We start from the raw sequence: 24,958 nt of genomic DNA on the forward strand, positions 1-24,958 counted from the left end.
CTGTATCTACATACTTTGGTGGGGACTTGGAGAACCTTTGTGTCGACACTGTGTATCTAGCTAATCTAGTGGGGAGGTGGAGAACCTTTATGTCTAGCTCAGGGATTGTAAAGGCACCAGTCAGCACCCTGTCAAAATAGACCACTCGGCTCTTTGTAAAATGGACCAATCAGCAGGATGTGGGTGGGGCCAGATAAGAGAATAAAAGCAGGCTGCCCCAGCCAGCAGTGGCGGCCTGGTCCTCTTCCACACCGTGGAATTTTTGTTCTTTCGCTCTTTGCAATAAATCTTGCTGCTGCTCGCTCTTTGGGTCCACACTGCCTTTATGAGCTGTAACACTCACCGCGAAGGTCTGCAGCTTCACTCCTGAAGCCAGGGATACCACGAACCCACCGGGAAGAAAGAACAACTTCAGACGCGCGGCCTTAAGAGCTGTAACACTCACCGCGAAGGTCTGCAGCTTCACTCTTAAAGCCAGCGAGACCACGAACCCACCAGGAGAAAGGAACAACTCCAGACGCTCCGCCTTAAGAGCTGTAACACTCACCGCGAAGGTCCACAGCTTCACTCCTGAGCCGGGGAGACCACGAACCCCACTAGAAGGAAGAAACTCTGGACATGCCGCCTTTAAGAACTGTAACACCGCGAGGGTCCACGGCTTCATTCTTGAAGTCAGTGAAACCAAGAACCCACCAATTCCGGACACAGCAGGATCCCACCCACAGAACCCCCAGGTGCACAGCTGCATATCCTCAGGGGAAAACTCTCCTCCCCTGCCACCTTACTGATAGTCTTCACTTCCCCGAGACAGAACTTTCCCAAAACTGTGCAATGCCTGAGTGGTACATTGTATTCTATGAGAATGGCGCCCCCACCTCCAGAGTTGTGCAACAAGACCTCCATGAATCAAAGCCCATCGCTGGCTGCCTCCTCTAGCCCTGCATAGCCCAGGTACATCTGAAAGGAGTGAGAAGTGTTTTGAGGGCTCTCCCTGTCTCTTCCTGCACCTCTTTCTTGTGATCCCAGGTAGGCACCTGCTCTGAATCTTGCTCTTCCTCAGTTGCAGTCCCGGGTGGAAGCAGATCAGAATCGAATGAGTGGCCCCTCTGCCATCCTGCCCTGACCTCCACCTTGCCACTTTCATTAGACTGGGCATTCCTGGTATGTGGTGCTCAATGTTTGTTGAATGAATGAATAAGTAAGACTCTGCTAAGATCTCTGCCAATAATAACCACAGAGATAGTTATATTATTTTAATGGAAGGTTCTTTAAAACCAAGACAATTACAAGAGCCAAAGGATTGACAACTCTACTGATGGCATGCCTAGAAGAGACGCTTAGAGAAATGAACCTTTCTAGTCCTTTTTAGATGATACCAAACAGGCAACCGCCTCCCCCAGACGCTTGCCCCAGTCCCCCATGGAAGGTTCGGGTAGCCTGGACTGCAGCTCTTCTAGGCAGCTTTACAGTTATATTCCCTGGCATAATTGTTAGGTATCTGGAGCCTGTAACTTCAACATCTAGGTCTTAAGAAACATGTGTCCAGGCACAGTGGCTCATGCCTGTAATCCCAACCCTTTGGGAGGCCAAGGTAGGAGGATCGCTTAAGGCCAAGAATTTGAGTCCAGCCCAGGGAACATAGTGAGGCCCCATCTCTATAAAAAGTTAGAGGCCAGGCACGGTGGCTCACGCCTGTAATCCCAGCACTTTGGGAGGCTGAGGCAGGCAGATCACCTGAGGTCAGGAGTTCGAGACCAGCGTGACCAACATAGACAAACCCCATTTCTACTAAAAATACAAAATTAGCCCGGTGTGGTGGCGCATGCCTGTAATCCCAGCTACTCGGGAGACTGAGGCAGGAGAATCACTTGAACCCAGGAGGTGGCGGTTTCAGTGAGCCGAGACCGTGCCACTGCACTCCAGCCTGAGTGACAGAGTGAGATTCCATCTAAAAAAAAAAAAAAAAAAAATTAGAAAATTAGCTGGTGGTTTGCGTCTGTAGTCCCAGCTACTTAGAAGGGTGAGGCAGCAGGATTGCTTGAGTTGAAGTAATGCAGCAAGCTATGACTGTCCCACTGCACTACAGCCTGGGTGAAAGAGTGATACACTGTCTCTAAAAAAGAAAGACAAAAAAGCAACATGGCCTGGGTTATCTGGGCAACACATTCCACACATCCTGGAGAACCCTCACCTCCTGATAATCAAAATGAGCATTTCAATGTTTCATGTTTCTGAGTGGCTGTCAACAGCACACCATTTCACAGCAGAGCAGGGACTAGAGTGAGGCATAGGAGGCACTCAACATGGGTGCAAAATTCTATTTTTTTTTTGAGATGGAGTCTCACTCTGTCACCCAGGCTGCAGTGCAGTGGAGCGATCTCGGCTGCCTGCCTCCCAGGTTCAGGCCGATTCTCCTGCCTCAGCCTCCCGACTAGCTGGGATTAAAGGTGTGTGCCACCACAGCCAGCTGATTTTTGTATTTTTAGCAGAGACGGGTTTCACTGTGTTGGCCAGGCTGGTCTTGAACTCCTGACCTCAGGTGATCCACCCACCTCAGCCTCCCAAAGTGTTAGGATTACAGGTGTGAGCCACAATGCCAGGCCCATGGGTGCAAAATTTAAGGGGCCACCAAAAAACTCAGTAAACAAGATAAATATTTTAGTGCAGTTCTTTTAAAATTTTTGATATTTTGTTCATCATGGATAATTTTTTATTAATTTTTATTTTTTAAATGGTTGCATTAAAATATTGTTTATCATGGTTGCTGAGTCTTTTGGCACCCATTGGACTTTGTACACTGATCCAGTACCTCCTTCATCTCAATCTAGTCTCGGTCTCTAAAGAGCAGAGTGCACTCATCTCAGCTCCTATCTCTAACCAGTGCTGGCTTGCGAGAACCGGCTTGAAGAAGATTGATAGGTTGATGGTTGGGCTGGAGCATAGAGTAGCTGGAGGCCCCGTCTACCTCTTTCAGAAAGCCACGAAAACAGATAGGCAGGGGGCCAAGTCTATTGTTCCAAAGTTTCCACAGGCCTTGAACGCCCGCCCCTTGGGCTTTGCGGTCTGGTGATCAGAGCTGTAAAGGTTTCTAAACAATCAGACGCCTTTGATATGGTTGCCAACACCCACATTTTCCATTCTGGGAACAATGCCATCAAGGGCCACAGCCTCAGTCCGCCACCTAAGTGAGGAAGTGTCTGCTGGTTGCTGGTGGGAGCAGGTCCTGTGAGGGCAAGGGTCAGAAGGACAGAGGAGTCTTCTTATCCTGGCTGCTCGCCTTTTCCCTCTGGTCACCTCATCCTTTTGCATGTTCAAAACTTGTGCTCATCTTATCTCGCCCATTCCTTTTGGCTAAAGCCAGCACACATCCTGTTCCTCTCAATGGGAGAACTATCCTGGTAATTGCATTTAAAGGTTTTCTTGCATTGGTTCAGAATCTGCCCTGGCTGTGCCCTTATTTCCTGATCCCAGTGTAGTTTCCTTATTCAGGTGTGCAAAAGAGTGAGCTATTGTGTTATGGAGGCAGAGAGAAACAACCTCAGGTTCCCCTAATAATGCCTTTAGAACTCTCTTCTGAATAACTGGGGCATTAAATTCATCGACAAAATCCCTTTGGGAGATACACCATATGGGGACCCCCTCAAAGGTAGGTATCTGGGCTAATTTGACTGCTATTTTGCAGGAATGCAGGTGGGCAAAAGATAGTTTCCACTAGGGCAGAATGTTTTTTCCACTTTCTGTTCTTTGTTATTTTGCTCACTTCCGGTGTGAAACCACTGAATTTCAGAATTAGATGAAACTTATAGTAAAGGCCTGCCACAAGGTCTTTGTCAACCCCATATCCTGGTGACCAAACTAGATTTCATGACGTCAATCATTTCAAAAACACAGGCTCTTCCAACAGTGTCAGCAAGCAGAAATCCTGTTCACAAACACTGTTCTAAATCAGTCTTTATTTTATTTTATTTTATTTTATTTTATTTTATTTTATTTTATTTTATTTTGAGACAGAGTCTCACTCTGTTGCCCAGGCTGGAGTGCAGCGGCACTATCTTGGCTCACGTCAACCTCCACCTCCCTCTTTCAAGCAATTCTCCTGCCTCAGCCTCCCGAATAGCTGGGATCACAGGTGCCTGCCACTACACCCAGCTAATTTGTTGTATTTTTAGTAGAGACAGAGTTTCACCATGTTGCCCAGGCTTGTCTCAAATTCCTGACCTCAGGTGGCCTCGGCCTCCCAAAGTGTTGGGATTACAGGAGTGAGCCAGGAGTGAATCTCTTGAGATTTTAGCCCCTCAGTGCTGACCTGATAGAGATGTGCTTTTTTTTTTTTTTTTTTCTGGGAAAGTATTCACTTCAACTCCCACAACCCCCCAGGAATGACTAGTGGGTTTCCTTCCCCCTCCCGTCGTGTGGCCTTGTGAGGAAGCCAGGAAGTACTGTGAGCGGCAGGGCCTGGGAGAGCCCCTGTGGCCGACAGGAGGAGATCAGCCTTCATCGCACTCTCAGAAACGGAAGTGTGGGCGTGTGTTATGTTGCTGCAGCAACCAAAGGCAACCGAGCAGCAAACCTAAGATGACTGAGCCCAGCCCATTCAATGAGGGGGAGTTTCAGGTGGCATGTGTTCCCCAGGGACTGGGCCTAGCTCAATCGGGAAAAGTCAGCATCCAAAAGTCCTCAATGACGCAGAGGAAGCCAGGAGAAAACAGTCAATGGCTAGTCATCACTGATTCGTGGTCACAGGCGTTAGAACAGGAAAGATCTGCACAGATCAGCCTGTCCCACCCCTCACTTTCCTGATAAAGGAACTAAAGTCCGGAAAGTACTTGCTCAGAGTCCTACTGCCAGTGGGTGTGAAAGCCAGAACCACCACCCTCATTGCCTTCTGTATACATAGCTTTAACAGTTTGCAAACACTCTTATATGCTTTAATTTCATCTGATCCTGGACTGAGAGCAAATATTTGTATTTCAACCAAAAGGCCAAATGCTCAGTTTCCTCATCTGAGAGGATAATAAGAGTACTTTTCTAATGGAATTCCTTTTTCTTTTTCTTTTTTTAAATTTTTGGTAGAGACAGGGTCTCACTGTGTTGCCCAGGATGGTCTCGAATTCCTGGCCTCAAGAGATCCTCCCAACTGCACCTCTCAAAGTGCTAGGATTACAGGCATGAGCCATTGCTCCCTGTCCTCTAATGGAATTTTTGTTAGGATTAAATGAGTTAATAGTTTGGAGATTCAAGAGAATATAATAGAGGAAACCTCTCTTCCCTTCCCAAGTTCTGAGTAATTAAGAGCTGGGCAAGGAGAAATAAAAACAAATGGGATTGGCCGGGAGCAGTGGCTCACTCCTGTAATCCCAGCACTTTAGGAGGCCAAGGCAAGCAGATCACTTGAGGTCAGGAATTCAAGACCAGCCTGGCCAACATAGAGAAACCCTGTCTCTACTGAAAATACAAAAATTAGCTGGGTGTGGTGGTGCACACCTGTAATCCCAGCTACTCGGAAGGCTGAGGCAGTAGAATCGCTTGAACCCAGGAGGTGGAGGTTGCAGTGAGCTGAGATCGCCCCACTGCACTCCAGCGTGGGTGACAGAATGAGACTTCATCTCAAAAAAAAAAAAAAAAAAAAGCAAATGGGATCAAAACATCAACTTTATCACTGATACATTTTATATAGGAGTCCGTGGTTTACATTTGTGGGTAAGTGAATGCCAGAATTAGGCAGGGTACCCACGCAGGCTCGGGCATGCCTCCCAGTTGGAAACTGTCCCTGTAAACAGTGGAGCCTGGGAGAGCAGAGCCCAAAGCATGCTCTGGAGGAGGATGGCTGCCAAGAGGACAGAGATGGGCTGAGCTATGCATCTCCAGTTCCTCCCCAGCCTCACCATTGAGAAGTTGCTCCTCTTCCTGTACCACCCTCTTCACTACCACCACAGCCCTCCTGGGCAGGAGTGAGTCAAAGAGCAGGGAGACAGGTCAGAAATCTCATGCCAGAGAAGCTTCTTCCACAGGGAAGGAAATGTAAGGGATGAGGAAGAATCTTTTTCCCTTCTAATAAATACATGTAAAGCACTTAGTACCTGGCACAATAGTAAGTGCTCAACAAAAGTTAGTGATTACAGGCCGAGCACAGTGGCTCATGCATGCCTGTAATGCCAGCGCTTCGGGAGGCCGAGGTGGGAGGATCACCTGAGGTCAGAAGTTTGAGACCAGCCTGACCAACATGGCAAAAACCCATCTCTATTAAAAATACAAAAATTAGCTGGGCATGGTGGTGGGCACTGTAATCCCAGCTTCTCTGGAGGCTGAGGCAGGAGAATCACTTGAACCTGGGGGGTGGGGGTTGCAGTGAGCCAAGATTGTGCCACTGCACTCCAGCCTGGGCAACAGAGACTCCATCTCAAAAAAAAAAAAAAAAAAAGAAGTTAGTGATTACTATTAATACTTGAGCTATAGCTTATTCATCATACCAGAGACTTCTGCACCTCTATTGATGTGACTTCTCTAGTCATGTCTGCTCTTATTAGATGTGTGACCTCGGGAATTTTATTGACCCTCTCTAAGCCTCAGTGTTCTCCTCTATACAATGGCTATCATGATGGTACTTATAATTGGGAAGACTACATGATTTAGTGTAAAGGGCTTAGCCTGGATGCCTGGAACCTAGTGAATATTTAATAAATGGTGACTATTGTTTATTATAAAAGAACTTGGGAGTCCAGCACAAAATAAATGCAAAATTTGCAATCGTGAAACATGATTGATTTAGAAGAGGCATGTAGGCTGGGCACGGTGGCTCACGCCTGTAATCCCAGCACTTTGGGAGACCGAGGCGAGCGGATTGCTTGAGGCCAGGAGTTTGAGGCCAGGCTGGCAAACATGATGAAACCCCATCTCTACCAAAAATACAAAAATTAGCTGGGTGTGGTGGTGTGTACCTGTAATCCCAGCTACTCTGGAGGCTGAGGCCTGAGAATCACTTAAACCCAGGAGGCGGAGGTTGCAGTGAGCCGAGATCATGCCATTGCACTCCAGCCTGGGTGACAGAGCAAGACCTTGTCTCAGAAAAAAAAAAAAAAAAAAAGAAAGGCAAGTAAAGGAAAGGCTGGTTATCAGAATTAGAGCAATTGCTTCCTTTGGAGACACGATCTAGATACCTAGGTTTTATGCCCAATTTTGCCCCTGAGAATGAAGCACCAGGGGTATTGCAAAATCATCTGGGTGTTTTCCCGTCACTTTCCATAAAATGAGGAGAAACTCACAGTCTAGTGTTCACCTTGGGAAGATGGTGGTATTTTGGTATTTTTGAGGCTATGAGGTCTTTGGGAAAGAATATCCAAGTGCTCTTTCATGTGTTGAACAAAAAATGGCTTCAGCCAATCACAGAAGCTAAGAGCCACTGTCTGATCTCCAGGAGGATGGATACTGGGTTTATCTCACCCACTGCTTCGTCTTCAGCACCTGGCACAACATGTGGTACATAGTCCACATTTATAAAATATTTGTTGAATATGTAAGTGAATGGAGCAGGTGCCTCAACACACAGCAATGGTAAGATGCTGCCTAAGGGGATGTGGTCTCACTTTTTTTGTAGATCTAGGTAGGGCAAATCTATGGAATACGGAACTAGAGGCATTTGTATAATCATTGACTGGTCTTCTTGGTGGAGGTTGGAGGTGGACCACAGGTTGCTGAATAGTAACCCACAGAAATGTTGATTGCTGCTTTTTTTTTTTTCCTTCAAAAGCCCCTCGATGCCTGTTATTTTGAATATGGGAGCTTGAGTTATTCATACTCTATTTCTCATGCAAAGTGAGATAAGAAAAAATGAAAAATGTAATACCTTAACAATCAGGGTAAGTTATAGAAATAGCCCACTTTGAGACAGGGATAGACGTGGACCCTGGCAAATTAATCAGATTTCATCCTAAAGTCTCAGACATGCAAGGACGCTATATGCACACTTTATGTAACAGCAAAAGACTAGAAAAAATGCAAATGTCCACCTATAGGGGACATCTACACAAGTAATATTGTGCAGCTGTAAAAAGGAATGAGAAGTAGTTCTGTGTATTAGTATAACCTATGGTGTATATTAAGTGAAAAAAACAAAGTGCAGAATGGTGTATAGAGTATGCTATCTAAGAAGGAGAAATACAACTACATGTATGTATGTGACTTTTTTAAAAAACTGGAGGCCAGGCATGGTGGTGCACACCTGTAATCCCAGCACTTTGGGAGGCTGAGGTGGGTGGATCACCTGAGGTCAGGAGCTCAAGACCAGCCTGGCCAACGTGGCAAGACCCCATCTCTACTAAAAATTCAAAAATTAGCCATGCTTGGTGGTGGGCACCTGTAATCCCAGCTACTTGTGAGGCTGAGGCACAAGAATCTCTTGAACCTGGGAGGCAGAGGTTGCAGTGAGCCGAGATCATGGTGGGTGACACAGTGAGACTCTGTCTCAAAATATAAATAAATATATATTTAAAAAGTGGAAACATAAGCCAAACACCAGTAAAAGTAGTTATCTAGGAGATGGGGGAAGAGAGTAGAAGGGAGAAAAATGGAAACTAGACTTGACTTCCCTGAATGTGCCTCATTTTGTAGGTTTGTCATTGGAACCATGGATATGTTTGTTTGTTTGTTTGTTTTTTGAGAGTCTTGCTCTGTCCCCCAGGCTGCAGTGCAATGGTGCAATCTCGGCTCACTGCAACCTCCGCCTCCCAGGTCCAAGCAATTCTCCTGCCTCAGCCTCCCGAGTAGCTGGGACTACAGGCGCCCGCCACCACACCCGGCTAATTTTTTGTATTTTTAGTAGAGACGGGGTTTCACTGTGTTAGCCAGGATGGTCTCAATCTCCTGACCTCATGATCCGCCCGACTTGGCCTCCCAAAGTGCTGGGATTACAGGCATGAGCCACTGTACCCACCTGGATATGTTTTACATAATTATAAAACAAAATTTAATAAAGATGGACCGGGCACAGTGGCTCACACCTATAATCTCAATACTTTGGGAGGCCGAGGCGGGTGGATCGCTTGAGCCCGGGAGCTTAAGACCAGCCTGGGCAACATGGTGAAGCTCCATCTCTACAAAAAATGAAAAATTTAACTGGGTGTAGCGGCAGGTGCCCATACTCCCAGCTACTTGGGAAGCTGAAATGAGGCCAGGAGGCAGAGGTTGCAGAGGCGGCTCCATTGCACTCCAGTCGGAGCAACAGAGTGAGACCCTGTCTCAAAAAATAAAAATAAAAATAAAATTTAATAAAGATGGGGGCAAAAAAGAAATTCCTAAAAACTGAATGCAATTGAAACAAATAAATTTAACTGTGTATTGAATTAGTGATTTAATTTTACAGAGAGGAATTATTTTAAGTAACTTTAAAATACAGTAAGCGATCTCTACTGTAATATAGCCTAAAGATGAATGGAAACAGTATATTAGTTTGCTGGGGCTGCCATAAGAAGCACCACACACTTGGTGTCTTAAACAACAGAAACTGGCTTCTGCACGGTTCCAGAGGTTAGATATCCAAGGTCAAGGTGTGGGCAGAGTTGGTTTCTTCTGATACCTATCTCCTTGGTATGTAGATGACTGCCTTCTCCCTGTGTCTTTACATGGTCTTCTCTCTGTGCACATCTGTGTCCTCATCTCTTCTTCTTATAAAGACACTAGTCAGCTCACACCTGGAATCCCAGCACTTTGGGAGGCCGAGGCAGACAGATCACAAGTTCAAGAGATTGAGACCATCCTGCCCAACATAGTGTGAAACCCCGCCTCTACTAAAAATACAAAAATTAGCCAGGCGTGGTGGCGCATGTCTGTAGTCCCAGATACTCAGGAGGCTGAGGCAGGAGAATCGCTTGAACCCAGGAGGTGGAGGTTGCAATGAGCAACAGAGCAATACTCTATCTCAAAAAAAAAGACAGTAGTCATATTGGATTAGAGCCCACCATAGAGAGCTCATTTAACCTTCATTACCTCTTTGAAGATCCCATCTCCAAATACAGTCACATTCTGAGATACTTCAACGTGTTAATTTGGGGAGGGGGGCAAGGGAAGGGAGGAGACACAGTTCAGCCTGTAACAAACGTCAAAGAAATCTAAAACTGCATTCTATGTTGTAGTTGTAATATTGACATTGCTGTGTGTACAGTTTGAGTTTTAGCCCCAACTAAGGTCCCAGACACCATGGAGTGTCCCGGATTCCCTTCCCAAATTCCTGACCCATAAAATTATGAGCAAAATTTAAAAGTTGCTTAAGCTACTGAGTTTTTGGATAATTTGTTATGCAACAATGGTAAGCAGTGCAGAAGCTTTTTTGCTCCCTCCCAGAAAAGGACCTTAGTTGGGAACATGTTAAGGGAATCTGATACCACAGAAAAGTCAAAAGAAAATAAAAAAACTCTAAAATGTGGAAATCTCTAGAGGACAAATGATCTGGCTTTTATAACAACAACAAGGTTGCAAGAAGGAAAAAGAAAGGGAATTTTTAGGTTAAAGAGATGAGAGATATATCATACAAATGCAAATTCAACGTGTGGGCCTTATTTGGATCCTGATTCAGAAAACAAAAACAAAAATATTATTCATGAGACAGTTGGGAAAATTTGAATACTGACTGGATGTCTGTTCATATTTATGGTTTGTTATTTTAGGTTTGAGAATGTTATTGTGGTTATGTTTTTTTGTTTTGTTTTGTCTTTTAAGAGTCCCTGTCTATTTAAGAGTGCTTACTTAGTGTAGGCCGGGCACGGTGGCTCACGCCTGTGATCCCAGCACTTTGGGAGGCCAAGGCAGGCGGATCACGAGGTCAGGAGTTTGAGACCATCCTGGCCAACATAGTGAAACCCCATCCCTACTAAAAATACAAAAATTATCTGGGTGTGGTGGCACGTGCCTGTAATCCAAGCTACTTGGGAGGCTGAGGCAGGAGAATTGCTTGAATCAGGGAGTCGGAGGTGCAGTGAGCCGAGATCGTGCCACAGCACTCCAGCCTGGCAACAGAGAAAGACTCCGTCTCAAAAGAAGAAGAAGAAAAAAAGACTGCTTAGTGTTAAATTCCCAGGCTACAGAAATGTATCAGTCATGGTGCTGCCTCCTTGAAGCCCATGATCAGTAGTGAAGAAAGCATGTACACAGATGAATCATAAGGAGAAAAAGATGTTAAGTGCCACAAAAAGAAATAGGGAGTCTGCCTAGGACAAAGTTTCAATGAAGAGTTTATTTTTGCAGAATCCATTCCTACCCAACAATGACTTAGACACTCTCCTCAGTATCTGCACCTGAGCCTCCCAGAGGCTAGCATGATATAGTTTGAACTTGTGTACAGAATATGACTTTAAGCTACTTGAAAAACTCTGTGTTGTGATGGCTGCTGCTTTCCCGGCATTATAGAGGGGGTTTGACTTTATATATCTACCTAATGGCTGATTGTATTCATCAACTTGGGCTTCCATAACAAAATACCATAGACTGGGTGGCTTAAACAACAGACATTTATTTCTTACATTTCTGGAGGCTGGGAAGTCCAAGATCAAAGAGCCAGTGATTTGGTTCTGGGTGAGGAATCTCTTTCTGGCTTGCAGACGCCACCTTCTTGCTATATTCTCATTTGGTGGAGAGAGAGCACTGGTCTCTCTTCCTCTTATAAGGGGACTAATTCCAACACCACGACTCCCCCACCATGACCTCATTAAAACCTAATTATCTCCCAAGGCTCCATTTCCAAATACAGTCACATTGGGGTTAGGGCTTCAACATATGGATTTTAGGGGGACATGATTCAGTCCATAGCAATGGTCTCTTTTAGCAATACTGAAAGCAACGATCCAGAGATCCCCAACTGCATCAGAATCACTTGGTGTGCTTTTTTTTTTTTTTTCTGAGACAGAGTCTCACTCTTGTCACCCAGACTAGAGTGCAGTGGCATAATCTCAACTCACTGCAACCTCTGCCTCCTGGGTTCAAGAGATTCTTCTGCCTCAGCCTCCCAAGTAGCTGGGATTACAGGTGCCCACTGTCACGCCTGGCTAATTTTTGTGTTTTTAATAGACACGGGGTTTCACCATGTTGGCCAGGAGGTCTTGAACTCCTGACCTCAGGTGATTCACCCGCCTTGGCCCCCCAAAGTGCTGGGATTACAGGCATGCGCCACGGTGCCCACCCCACCTCATGTGCTTTTTGAAAAATATCAGTACTAGAAAATGTGTCCCAGATTCAGTAGGTCTGAGCTGAGCCCTGGCATCTGACAGCTGACTTTTCAAATAGTTCCCTGGTCATTCTCTCTCCTTTTTTTTTTTTTTTTTTTTTTTTTTGGCAGGATCTCACCCCATCCCCCAGGTTGGAGTGCAGTGGCACAATCATGGCTCACTGCAGCCTCGACCTTTCAGGCTCAGGTGATCCTCCAACCTCGGCCACCCTAGTAGCTGGGACTACCACGCCTGGCTAATTTTTGTATTTTTTTGTAGAGACGAGGTCTCTCTATGTTGCCCTGGTTGGCCTTGAATTCTGTCTGCAGCAGCCTCCCAAAGTGCTGGGATTACAGGTGTAAGCCGCCCAGCCCAGTCACTTTTTTTTTTTTTTAATTTTCATTTCAACATAACACTCCTGCTATGTTGCCCGGACTGGAGTGCAGTGGCTATTCAGTTCACCGCTGCCTCTAACTCCTGGGCTGGAGCCATCCTCCCACCTCCTCCCAAGTAGCTGGGACTACAGGCACATGCTGCTGCATCCAGTCCCTTGTTATTCTCTTGAGCATCTCAAGATGAGAGTCATTGACTGAGGAATTGCTGGCCAGTACATTGCAGCAGGGAGGGGAGGGACTTCAAATAATGAAACATTTCACAAGATCCTCCAATTTCCACTTTCTAATTTTGATTTTGGGTTTATCTTGCATTTCTTTTGCTTTTGTGGTTCAAAGCCTCCTCACTCTGGGCCCCAGCATCTACCTTCTCTTTTGGGCAGATACTAATCCCTTTATTTACCATAATCTCCCATATCTGAATGTACTTACCATTTTGTAGTCATCTGAGCTAATCCAACTTGATACCTGCATTATTTTCTTTGGCTGGAGTGCTTCAGAAAGCAGCATGAAGTTTTTGAAGTTTCTTTCTTTTTTTTTTTCTTTCCAGTATGAGAAAATTCTTCTTCAACAAAGGGCTGTAATATTTTCTTTTCTGGTCAATATATTCAACTGCATTTAACACCTTTGCATCCACCTAAGAAAAAGAAAATTTCTAGATTTTCAAAGAATTATACAAATGGTTTCTTAGAATATAAATTCCCTATAAAACTGTGACATTGCTTTAATTCATGAAAATGTGTAACACGTTTCATGGTATTAATTTCTAAAATGCTTCTGGGCCTTAGAATGGATTTCAAGGTGCTAAAATCAATTATTGATAAGCTGCAAGTTGGTTTTGAAATTCGTTGAAAATTTTCTTTTTGGCCCTTGTCTGTTCTCTGCCTGCCAATTCTCTGCTCTGTGTAGCTTCCTTGCTTCAACGCATCAGCCAGCAGTGGCTGAGTGCCCTCTGACCCTGTATTCTAGGTGCCATGGGGAATAGCAGGAAAGGAAAATGTACAATCCTACCTTCCAGATTAAAATGCAGATGTGAGCCAGGCACAGTGGCTATCACACCTGCAATCCCAGCACTTTGGGGGCCAAGGCAGGTGGATCACTTGAGGTCAGGAGTTCAAGACCAGCCTGGCCAACATGGTGAAACCCCGTCTCTACAAAAAAATACAAAAATTAGCCAGGCATGGTGGCAAGTGCCTGTAATCCTAGCCATTCAGGAGGCTGAGGCAGGAGAATCACTTGAACCCAGGAGGGGGAGGTTGCAGTGAGCTGAGATCCCACCACTGTACTCCAGCCTGGGTGACAGAGTGAGACTCTGTCTCAAAAAAAAAAAAAAAAAAAAATTAAAATGCAGATGAGGAGATAAGGCTATCACAAGTGAGAGATTATAAAACAGTATAAGGTGGTATGTACAATGATTACCATGATCTAATTTTTTCCTTAGTTAGAAAAATTAGAATCTATATTCATCTACTTATTTGTTGTTATTTTATTTATTTATTTTTTCTTTTGAGATGGAGTCTCACTCTGTCACCCAGGCTAGAGTGCAGTGGTGCGATCTCGGCTCGTTGCAACCTCTGCCTCCTGGGTTCAAGTGATTCTCGTGCCTCAGCCTCCCAAGTAGCTGAGATTACAGGCACACACCACCAAACCCGGCTAATTTTTGTATTTTTAGTAGAGATGGGGTTTCACCATGTTGGCCAGGCTGGTCTTGAACTCTTGACCTCAAGTGATCCACCCACCTTGGCCTCCCAAAATGCTGGGATTACAGGCATGAGCCACCACATCAAGCCAATTTTTATTTTTATTTTTTAGAGACAAGGTCTCACCTGTCACCCAGGCAGTGCAGTGGACGATCTTAGCTTACTGTATCCTGGAACTCCTGGGCTCAAGTAATCCTCCTGTCTCAGCCTCCCAGTGCACTAGGATTACAGGCGTGCACTAGGATTACCACTGCACCAAGTCCTTCTAGTTTAATTGACTAGATAAACTGAATGATTTGTTTTCTTCATTCCTCTTCGACCAAGCATGGGGCTATCCCAGAAAGTAATATGGCATTTTCTCACTGGACTATAATTGGAGTACTTTATTGAGAGAGGATATAACTTCCAAGCAGTGGCTTAGAACAAGCCACTCTCAGGGATATTCTCCACACTTCTCCTCCCTTTCCTCTCACTTCAGTCATTGCTGTTACATAAATTGTCATTCTTTCCCCTCAAGCTCAAGTTTGCTTATCTGGGCAGTACCTTTTTCCAATGGGCTGGCCTGTAGTGAGCTTTGTCAGACATGCAGATTCTCATATACTTACCAAAGGATCCTTCAGTTCTTATGTTATCTTTTTTTTTTTTTTTAAGACAAGGTTTTGCTCTGTTGCCCTGGCTGAAGTGCAGTGGTGTGATCATGGCTCACTGCAGCCTTGATTTCCTGGGCTCAGGTGATTCTCCCACCTCATTCTCCTGAGTAGCTGGGATTACTGGTGAACACCACCATGCCCAGCTAATTTTTTTTTCTTTTGGCACTTTTGTATTTTGGGTAGAAATGGGTTTTCACCATGTTTCTCTGTCACTCCAGGACTCAAGTGGTCTCTCCACCTCAGCCTCCCAAAGTGCAGGGATTATAGGCATGAGCCACCGTGCCTGGCCCTGTTACATTTCTTTTAACATTTTATAATTCTCAAACGTTGAGAAAGCAAAACCATAACCCAGTGTCCAGAGAAAGGCAATTTGAAAGCTGGCTGATTAGCTTTTTGTTTTAAATAGCTAGCTTGTCTTGCCACTTCAAGGCACTTAGTTTAATTTTTGGCACTTTCTTGCTTATAATTTACCAAGTGCACAATATTGTAGGTTAGCAAGATTTGGACTCTTTGCCCTTGGTTCAGGCTCTGATTTTGTGATTCCCCTAAAGTACATGTTTGATTTTACACACTCTACACCCTTTTCTTACTCAATCAAGATATGGAAATAAATAAAAATATCTATTTCATGCTTACCATATCTGCCTTTGGAAGAAAATTGCAAGGTGTAAGAGAATTCCCTAAGAAACATAGCTTAAAAGATACAACTGGACTCCAGAAAATTTGCCACCTGGGTTGCCAGACTGAACTGTTCAGTAGGCTCTCCGTGTGATTCCAAATGCCTTGGCCACCAAACTCCTCTTAGGACCTCCTTTGATTGTAAGTCAAATTTACACGCAACCGGTATTTCTTTGTTACTGCTTAGCTGCTTTTCTGCTTATTCCATTAAGATGAGCAATGTGACCAGCTATCCTTGGGAAGTGAGTGCTTGGTTTGGTTATCTTGCTATCATGACAAAATCTAAACTTATTTCACCTTTATAAAAATCAGTCAGGACTATGTATTTTGGGGGAGGTCTTGCTATGTTGCTCAGGCTGGTCTTGAACTTCTGACCTCAAGTGATCCTCCCACCTTGGCATCCCAAAGTGTTGAGATTACAGGTGTGAGCCACTATGCCCACCCAGAATCATGTGTTATATGATTCCACTTATATAAAATATCCAGAATAGGTAAATCCACAGAGACAGAAAGCAGATTAGTGGTTGGCTAGGGCCTGAGGTGTTTGGGCATAAATGGGAACGACAGCTTTTGGGGATGAAGTTTCTTTTGTGGGTGATTAAAATGTTCTGAAGTTGTTTGTGCTAATGGTTGCACAATTTTGTGAAACCAAATGGTAAAAACCATTGAATTGTGCATTTTAAATGGATGAATTGTATGGAACATGAATTGTATCTCAATAAAGCTGTTATTTAAAAGAAAAAAGTCAGGAATTACTCAGGCGACACTGAGGAAGATGTGTACATGGCTTCTTTCCATGGAAGGAGACAAACCACCTTGTATTATTGAAGAGAAAGACTGTGGTCTCCCAGCCTTCTACTCTTACTATATACACAGTTTCTATTTTGGTCCTTTTCATAGCCTTCTTGTTATAGTTAGTGAGCAACAGTTAAGTTGAAAACCACAGTGAGTCCTTGGTTACAGCTTACCCTTGTTTTCAGTCAACAAAAAATATGACTAATGTCACTGTGGCTCAACTCAACCACACATGTGGATTCAGGAGGCTTTGGACATGTGCTAGAGGCTGCTGGGGCTGACCAGCTGGAAGGACAGCAGTTAGCTGAACTTAGGCTCCAGAAATAAGATGTTGGTGAAGCCTGGGAAAATGTCTTCTGCGAGCTGGGGGTGGAAAGCTGTTGTGGAAGTAACCCTGAAGGAAAAGAGAGTTCTCTGGCTGGCTTGGCCCAGAGATACAGGCTGGAAATTAGTAAGAAGAGCAGATTTTGAGGCCAGCATTTCTCTAGCTAACTTCTAGCCCAGCACCCCTTTTCCATCCTACTATTTCATACATGACCCCCAAGGGAAGCCATATCAGGTCCCTAGAGTTGGGAGAAGAGAGACTCGGGGAACCTGTAATGAAGTGACTGTGGCAGAGGCAGGGTGAGGCTTAAGAGCACCAGAACACGAGACATTTCTCCCGTCACTTAGTAACAAGGGCCCTGTGATGGTTAATTTTATCTGTCAACTTGAGGGAGGCTGAGGCACAAGAATTGCTTGAGCCTGGGAGATGGAGGTTGCAGTGAGCCAAGATCGTGTTACTGCATTCCAGCCTGGGCAACAAAGTGAGACTCCATCTCAAAAAATAAAAATACAATACAATAAAATAAAATTGGCTGGGTACGGTGGCTCACGCCTGTAATCCCAGTACTTTGGGAGGCCGAGGTTGGGGGATCACTTGAGGTCGGGAGTTTGAGAACAGCCTGGCCAACATAATGAAATCCCATCTCTACTAAAAATACAAAAATTAGCCGGGCATGGTGGCACATGCCTGTTAGCCCCAGCTACTTGGGGGGCTGAGGCAGGAGAATCGCTTGAACTCAGGAGGCGGGGGTTGCACTGAGCCGAGATCATGCCACTGCACTCCAGCCTGGGCGACAGAGTGCAACTTTGGCAAAAAAAATAAATAAAATTTTATCTGTCAACTTGGCTGGGCCACAATGCCCAGATACTTGGTCAAACATTATTCTGGCCCCATCCAATTGATTGAAGGCCTGAATAGAACAAAAGGCTGACATCCACCCACTCCCCAACCCCCACCCAAAGAGGGACTTCTGCAGCAGGCTGCCGTTGGACTTCGTCTGCAACATCAGTTCTTCAGGGTTCACTGGCAGACTGCCTTTGGACTTGAGCTGCAATGCTTTCCTGAGGCTTCCCTGGTAAGATTTCAAACTTGCCAAGCCTTCACAATCACATCAGCCAATTCCTTAAGATAAATATTTTTATATGTATATACACACACATCCTTTTGGTTCTGTTTCTCTGGGAGCCCTGCTAATATAAGCAGTATTTCTTTCACCAGGATTAGCCATTGGAACAGATTGTAAGTGCAGCTCTGACCTCACCAAAAGGAGACAGTAATCCAGGGACAGGAGCTTTCTGGGTAGGAGCTGAGGCTTTAGTGCAGTGACTTAGTAAAGACAGCCAATCAAAGAGTCCTGTGAGAAACCCTCACAAGGCCTTCAACTAGATAAGGGGTACTGGGAACTCACACTTCTAAGAATGCTCATGGCTGGTGTAGCTTTGGAGAAATATGGGTTTGCTAAAATTCCAGAGCACATACGAAAAAAAGCTCATCATCACTGGTCGTTAGAGAAATGCAAATCAAAACCATAATGAGATACCATCTCATGCCAATTAGAATGGCGATCATTAAAAAGTCAGGAAACAATAGATGCTGGACAGGATGTGGAGAAATAGGAACGCTTTTACACTGTTGGTGGGAGTGTAAATTAGTTCAACCATTGTGGAAGACCGTGTGGCGATTCCTCAAGGATCTAGAACCAGAAATACCATTTGACCCAGCGATCCCATTACTGGGTATATACCCAAAGGATTATAAATCATTCTACTATAAAGACACATGTGGCTGGATGCGGTGGCTCATGCCTGTAATCCCAGCACTTTGGGAGGCCGAGGCTGGCCAATCACGAGGCCAAGAGTTCGAGACCAGCCTGACCAACATAGTGAAACTCCATCTCTACTAAAAATACAAAAATTAGCTGGGCGTAGTGGCATGCGCCTGTAATCCCAGTTACTTAGGAAGCTGGGGCAGGAGAATCGCTTGAACCCGAGAGATGGAGGTTGCAGTGAGCCGAGATCACACCACTGCATTCCAGCCTGGGTGACAGGGCGAGACTCCATCTCAAAAAAAAAAAGACACATGCACACATATGTTTATTGCAGCACTATTTACAATAGTAAAGACTTGGAACCAACCCAAATCTCCATCAACGATAGATTGGATAAAGAAAATGTGGCACATATACAGAAAATATGGCACATATACACCATAGAATACTATGCAGCCATAAAAAAGAATGAGTTCATGTCCTTTGCAGGGACATGGATGACGCTGGAAACCATCATTCTCAGCAAACTAACACAGGAACAGAAAACCTAATACTACATATTATCACTCATAGGTGGGAGTTGAACAATGAGAACACATGGACACAGGGAGGGGAACATCATACACCAGGGCCTGTTGGGGGGTGGGGGGCAGGGGGAGGGATAGCATTAGGAGAAATACCTAATGCATGCGGGGCTTAAAACCTAGATGATGGGTTGATGGGTGCAGCAAACCACCATGGCACATGTATACCTATGTAACAAACCTGCACATTCTGCATGTGTATCCCAGAACTTAAAGTATAATAATAATAAGAAAAAAAATCCAGAGCAGTTCCCTCCTGCCCTGTCTGAGATTTGACATAAAAAATGCTTCTTCTAGGCCGGGTGCAGTGGCTCATGCCTGTAATCCCAGCACTTTTGGAGGCTGAGGCAGGTGGATCACCTGAGGTCAGGAGTTCAAGACCAACCTGGCCAACATGCCAAAACCCCATCTCTACTAAAAATACAAAAAATTAGCCGGGCGTGGTGGCAGGTGCCTGTAGTCCCAGCTACTCGGGAGGCTGAGGCAGGAGAATGGTGTGAACCTGGGAGGCGGAGCTTGCAGTGAGCAAAGATGGTGCCACTGCACTCCAGCCTGGGCGACAGAGCGAGACTCTGTCTCAAAAAAAAAAAATAAATAAATAAATAAAATAATGAAAATAAAAAAATGCTTCTTCCAGCCAGGCGCGGTGGCTCACGCCTGTAATTCCAACACTTTTGGAGGCTGAGGCAGGTGGATCACCTGAGGTCAGGAGTTCAAGACCAACCTGGCCAACATGCCAAAACCCCATCTCTACTAAAAATACAAAAAATTAGCCGGGCGTGGTGGCAGGTGCCTGTAGTCCCAGCTACTCGGGAGGCTGAGGCAGGAGAATGGCGTGAACCTGGGAGGCGGAGCTTGCAGTGAGCTTAGATCGCACCACTGCACTCCAGCCTGGGCGACAGAATAAGACTCTGTCTAAAAAAAAAAAAAAAAGCTTCTTCTAGGGAGGTTTCGTCTCAGGCTGGCTCTCCAGGTCCAGAAGGGGTCATCTCAAATTTCTGCTCTTTGTGGACAGAGCTAATCAAATACTTTTTGGGTAGGGACAGCAGACATTGCCATATTCAGCTTCTTGAAGCTCCTCCAGACAGTGGAAGCTGGGCCTTGAAGCTACCCTAACAAATAACGTAGCAATTGTTGAGAGTCCTCGTGGACATGGGATAATGCTTGGCAGTCAACAGGGGCTCACATTCTGAAATAAGTAACGCCAACATGGTCATGCTTGCTGAAAACTGTAAACTACTTTGAAGCATACGGAGATGTGTATTCTGAAACAAGAGCCAGGCTGATAAAAGAGGAAAAGAAAAAGGGGTTTGCTTGGTTCTTAAGAGACAGGGGTGGGAGTTCCCTGTAAGCGGAGTTGCACAAGAGATGGTATGGAGGCAGAAAAGAGGAAGCAGGGAGCAAGGCAAGGCCAAAGTCAACTGAAACAGGAAAACTAGCCAGAAAGCACAGTGCTTGCTCTTTGAAGACATTTCCTTCAAGTTCTACCTTGCCCCAAAACCTAACCCAGGCCAGGGTGGGGAGCACTCTCACCTCTGAGCCTCTGACACATGGACTGCATGTACTGCTACTGCTCCTTGGCATATGGCCTGATTTTCTGAAATCATAAGCATTTCTGTGCAACCATCTGTCACTCCAGTTAAATTTCAAGGCAGATTTTTTTTTTAATAGTATATCCTTAGTGCAAGAAATATGAACCATTTTTTTTTTTTTTTTTGAGACAGAGTCTTGCTCTGTCACCCAGGCTGGAGTGCAATGGCGTGATCTTGGCTCACTGCAACCCTGCCTCCTGGGTTCAAGCCATTCTTCTGCCTCAGCCTCCTGAGTAGCTGGGATTACAGGCGCCCGCTACCACACCCAGCTAATTTTTTTTTGTATTTTTAGTAGAGACGGGGTTTTGCCATGTTGGCCAGTCTGGTCTCGAACTCCTAACTTTAGGTGATCCACCCACCTTGGCCTCCCAAATTGCTGGGATTACAGGCGTGAGTCACCGCGCCTGGCCCCAGACTGGGTTTTTTTAGCAAAGAAGGAATTAATACAGGGAAGTTGGTGCTCATGAAATAGTTGAAAGTACTGAAGGAATAAGCATGTAGGCTGGGGCCTTCTGGAATGTCTACCTGAATGCCACAGAACTGACCCTCATTTCCCTCCCTCCAGGAGTTACAACCTCAGCCCAGATTAGCGGGCTGAGGGGTCAGGAGGCTGTCACTGGAGCTATTAAGCTCATGAACACGCCGAAGTTGCTGCACTCCAGAAATGTGGAAGTTGGAATGAAGAGCCACCACTGCTGCCACCAACATGAAGCTTGACCAAGCAAGCCAAGAAAAGATGGCCAAGAGCCTCTGCCTTTCTTCCGCCTTCTGCAACACAATGGTGAGCTGCACATCCACAACTTGAAGGGAGTCTGGGAAATGCAGAGTTAAATTTTTTAGCCTCTCTAAGCTTTCAACTGTTATAGAAATGCAACCCAGGAGGAGACTGGAATAAATGCTGAGTGTCAATTTCCAACACAAGTAGTAATTATAATTGGGGTGAGTGTTATCTTGCCCTGGCTCAGGGGTAATCTTGTGTTGGTTCTGTTCATCCCCACCAAGATCAAGTGCAGGGCTTATTCTCCCTTCCTTAACCATCAGGTCACTAGGGGTCCAGGGCCTTACCTTCCTTCTCAAGAGTTAATGAGCATTCCAGGATGTTGTAAGGAAGGACTGTCCATATGGAATAGGGAGGACACAAACCCAACATTTTGCTCTGACTGTTAGCCAATAGACAATGTCCTGGTTGTTGCTTGCTGTCAGGCATAAGTCCTCACTAGACACCGACCAGAAGGCAGGTCTAACCCAGTGGTCTGGCATAGGCAAAGGGGCTTACTAAAACGTAGGCTGGCACTCACTTCTAGCCCTCTCCTCCTGTCCCCACCACCTCTCTGTCTTATCACTTCCCTTCTATCTCCCCTCATCCCTCAGCCTAGAGAATATTTTTCTAACTTTGGTAAGGAGCTTTGCTGTGATTCCTGATGTTTGCTCCTAAATCTTTTACCAATTTGTTCTCTCCAGTTCACTAAGGATCTAGACCAGTGGTTTTCAATCTGCAGCCTACATGTGAGTCACCTGGAGGGCCTGTTAAAACACAGAACGTGGAGCCCAACCCCCAGAGGTGCTGATTCAGTAGGTCTGGGGTAGGGCCCAAGAATTTGCCTTTCTAACAAGTATCCAGGTGATGCTGATGTTGTCTGGAGACTATACTTTGAGAACCACTGGCCCAGGCTTTTGAAACTGAAAAACTTTGCTTTCTGCTTGTAAGACCCATCTCTTAGATAGGAGCAAAGAATGGTTTGTCTATTCAAATGGGGAGATGGAATAGAAGGAAAAAATCTAGAAGAAAAAAATCAAAATCAATGTTTTAAAAATAGTATTCTAGCATTCAGTAGTAATAATATAACCCCTTTGCTATGCCTTTAATATCGGGAAGAGAGAAGCTTGAGTACTTGCAAAATCTTGCTCCTGGATGGTGCAAAATAATGTCTCATTTTCCCCTTGAGTCTGTTGTCTTTGCCAAATCTATCTTAGAGGACAAAAAGGAGCAAGTCCTTCCTCCCTGCTTTTCCTCTGTCTCCTCTTCTCTTTCCTCATGATGCTTCAGTCTCTTCTCTTATCCCTTGGCTCACCCCTCAGTCTTGATTTTTCTCACTCTGTGTTTCTAGCTGTCAGTCACTTGGAGCTATCCAGTGTTCTTCCAAGTAGAGGGGCTTAAGCTACTACTTTCAGGCTGTGCTGAGTGATATACATACAATGCCTCATTGACAATCCTGCAGGATAGTATTTTGCTTCTCATTTCACAGATGAGGAAACAGATGCTCAGAGAGATCACACTGCTAGGAATTGGTGAATCCAGAATTTGAGTCCAGTTTGTTTAGCTCCCAGTCCCAAGTCCTTCCCACATGTTCATGATCTTGTGTCCTTTCGCATCCCCAGCCCACAGGACAAAAACCTTGTCATGCTCGGGGTCAGGTTCTGGCCCCAGCTGAGGGCTGAGGGGAGTGGGTGGACACGGGGCAGCGAGCTGGAAGAACACCTGAGAGACAGCATGTAAATGAGACATGGCTTTATTCAGCAGCCCCTTTACAGGGTCAGTGTTACATTTATACACTACACAGACAATAGTGGCTGAGAGCCAGGTGGTGAGCTTGTCTATGTTATGTCTACATCGCTATGATTATATAAGACACGAGACTGTGCGCTTGCACTCCAATACCGCTGAGTCATTTAGGCTGTTTACCTCGACCTATGCCTGCTGCTCTATGCCTGCTTGGCTGCAGCACAGCCATGTTCCTTACAGACCTTCAGATGGAGATTTGCAATGAGTGCACTAAAAGAGACTCATGTCAGATGCCAATCTCTGGGCCAAATCTTTGTGGGATACTTTATTCATAGTAGGAACTGCAAGACCACTGCTTCCACTGGAGCATTCGTGTGTGTGTGTGTGTGTGTGTGTGTTTTCATGTCTGGGACATTCTTTTTGAAAATGAACATGGGGGGAAATTATGGTCTCACCCTCAAAATCCAACCAAATTCTCAGCAAACCCCAGATTGTGTAGGTTGTAGGAAAGAAGCATGTCATTTTTGGCAGAAATACTCTTAGTCTGGCAGTAAATTTCTTAAAACATAAAAATGCTTTTTAACATCCTGTTTTTGTCCTCCTTTTGCTGATTTTTGAGCTTTTCTGCCCAAGCAAGGAATTATGTAGCAAGATTTGAAAATTACCAAACTTTTTTTGTCAGTTTTCTTTGGTTCCTTTTCTATGTTTCTGTATACCTTATCTGCTTTAAACTTGAAACTCAAGGATTAAAGTGACTCTAAAGCACTTCGGAGTGATCCAGGAACCACATGAGGCTGGATAACAGTTTCCTAGAGCAAAGTGACAAGCCCTGAAAAGCTTACTGTAGGCCATCGAGTTCATACATGGCCCCCTGTCAGTGGGTAGATAAGCTGTGAACCTAGGAATATGGATGCCTGTGATAACTGGTCCTCACTCTTCTTCCTAGACAAAGTTTCAGATCCCTGTGTCTTTCTGGGCATCTTCAAAAACTTCCATTCCCCATTTGCCATGTAAGCCAGACTCATGCAGAAGTTAGGATTTGTAGACCCTGGAGGTAAACAGCTTCCTCCAGAACCTAGCTCTGCCTTTTAGTAGCTGTGTGATCTTGGGCAAGTTACTTAACCTCTCTAGGGCTCAGTTTCCTTACCTGTAAAATGGAAATAAAGCACATTCTTCCGGGCCAGGCATGGTGGCTCATGCCTGTAATCCCAGTGCTTTGGGAGGCTGAGGAGGGCGGATCATGAGCTCAGGAGCTCGAAACCAGCCTGGCCAACATGGTGAAACCTCGTCTCTAAAAAAAAGCAAAAATTAGCTGGGTGCAGTGGTGCACACCTGTAGTCCCAGCTATTCGGTGGCTGAGGCATGAGAATTGCTAGAACCCGGGAAGCGAAGCTTACAGTGAGCCGAGATCCTGCCACTGCACTCCAGCCTGGGAGACAGAGTGAGACTCCATCTCAAAAAAAAAAAAAAAAAAGCACATACATTCTTCCTAGAGTTGTAGTGTGTCTCAAATAGATGCTTACTTAAAGCAGTCTCTGGTGTATTGCAAATGCTCAATTAAAGTTGCTATTCTTGGCTGGGCACGGTGGCTCATGCCTGTAATCCCAGCACTTTGGGAGGCCGAGGTGGGTGGATCACCTTAAGTCAGGAGTTCAAGACCAGCCTGGCCAACATGGTGAAACCCTATCTCTACTAAAAACACACACAAAAATTAGCCAGGCATGGTGTTGCGTGCCCGTAATCCCAGCTACTTGGGAGGCTGAGGCAGGAGAATTGCTTG

At 45.2% G+C, this 24,958-nt stretch overlaps 1 long non-coding RNA gene across 1 annotated transcript; it reads left to right on the forward strand.

Moving 5' to 3' along the window:
• The first annotated feature begins 486 nt into the window (after positions 1-486).
• LOC105740756 lies at positions 487-21,591 on the forward strand. The gene is made up of 2 exons (XR_001116835.2): positions 487-1,026; positions 21,241-21,591. It is a non-coding gene; the product is annotated as an uncharacterized LOC105740756 (long non-coding RNA).
• Positions 21,592-24,958: the final 3,367 nt, after the last annotated feature.

The sequence above is a fragment of the Nomascus leucogenys genome, chromosome 13, assembly GCF_006542625.1.
Source record: "Nomascus leucogenys isolate Asia chromosome 13, Asia_NLE_v1, whole genome shotgun sequence".
NCBI classification, from domain to species: domain Eukaryota; kingdom Metazoa; phylum Chordata; class Mammalia; order Primates; family Hylobatidae; genus Nomascus; species Nomascus leucogenys.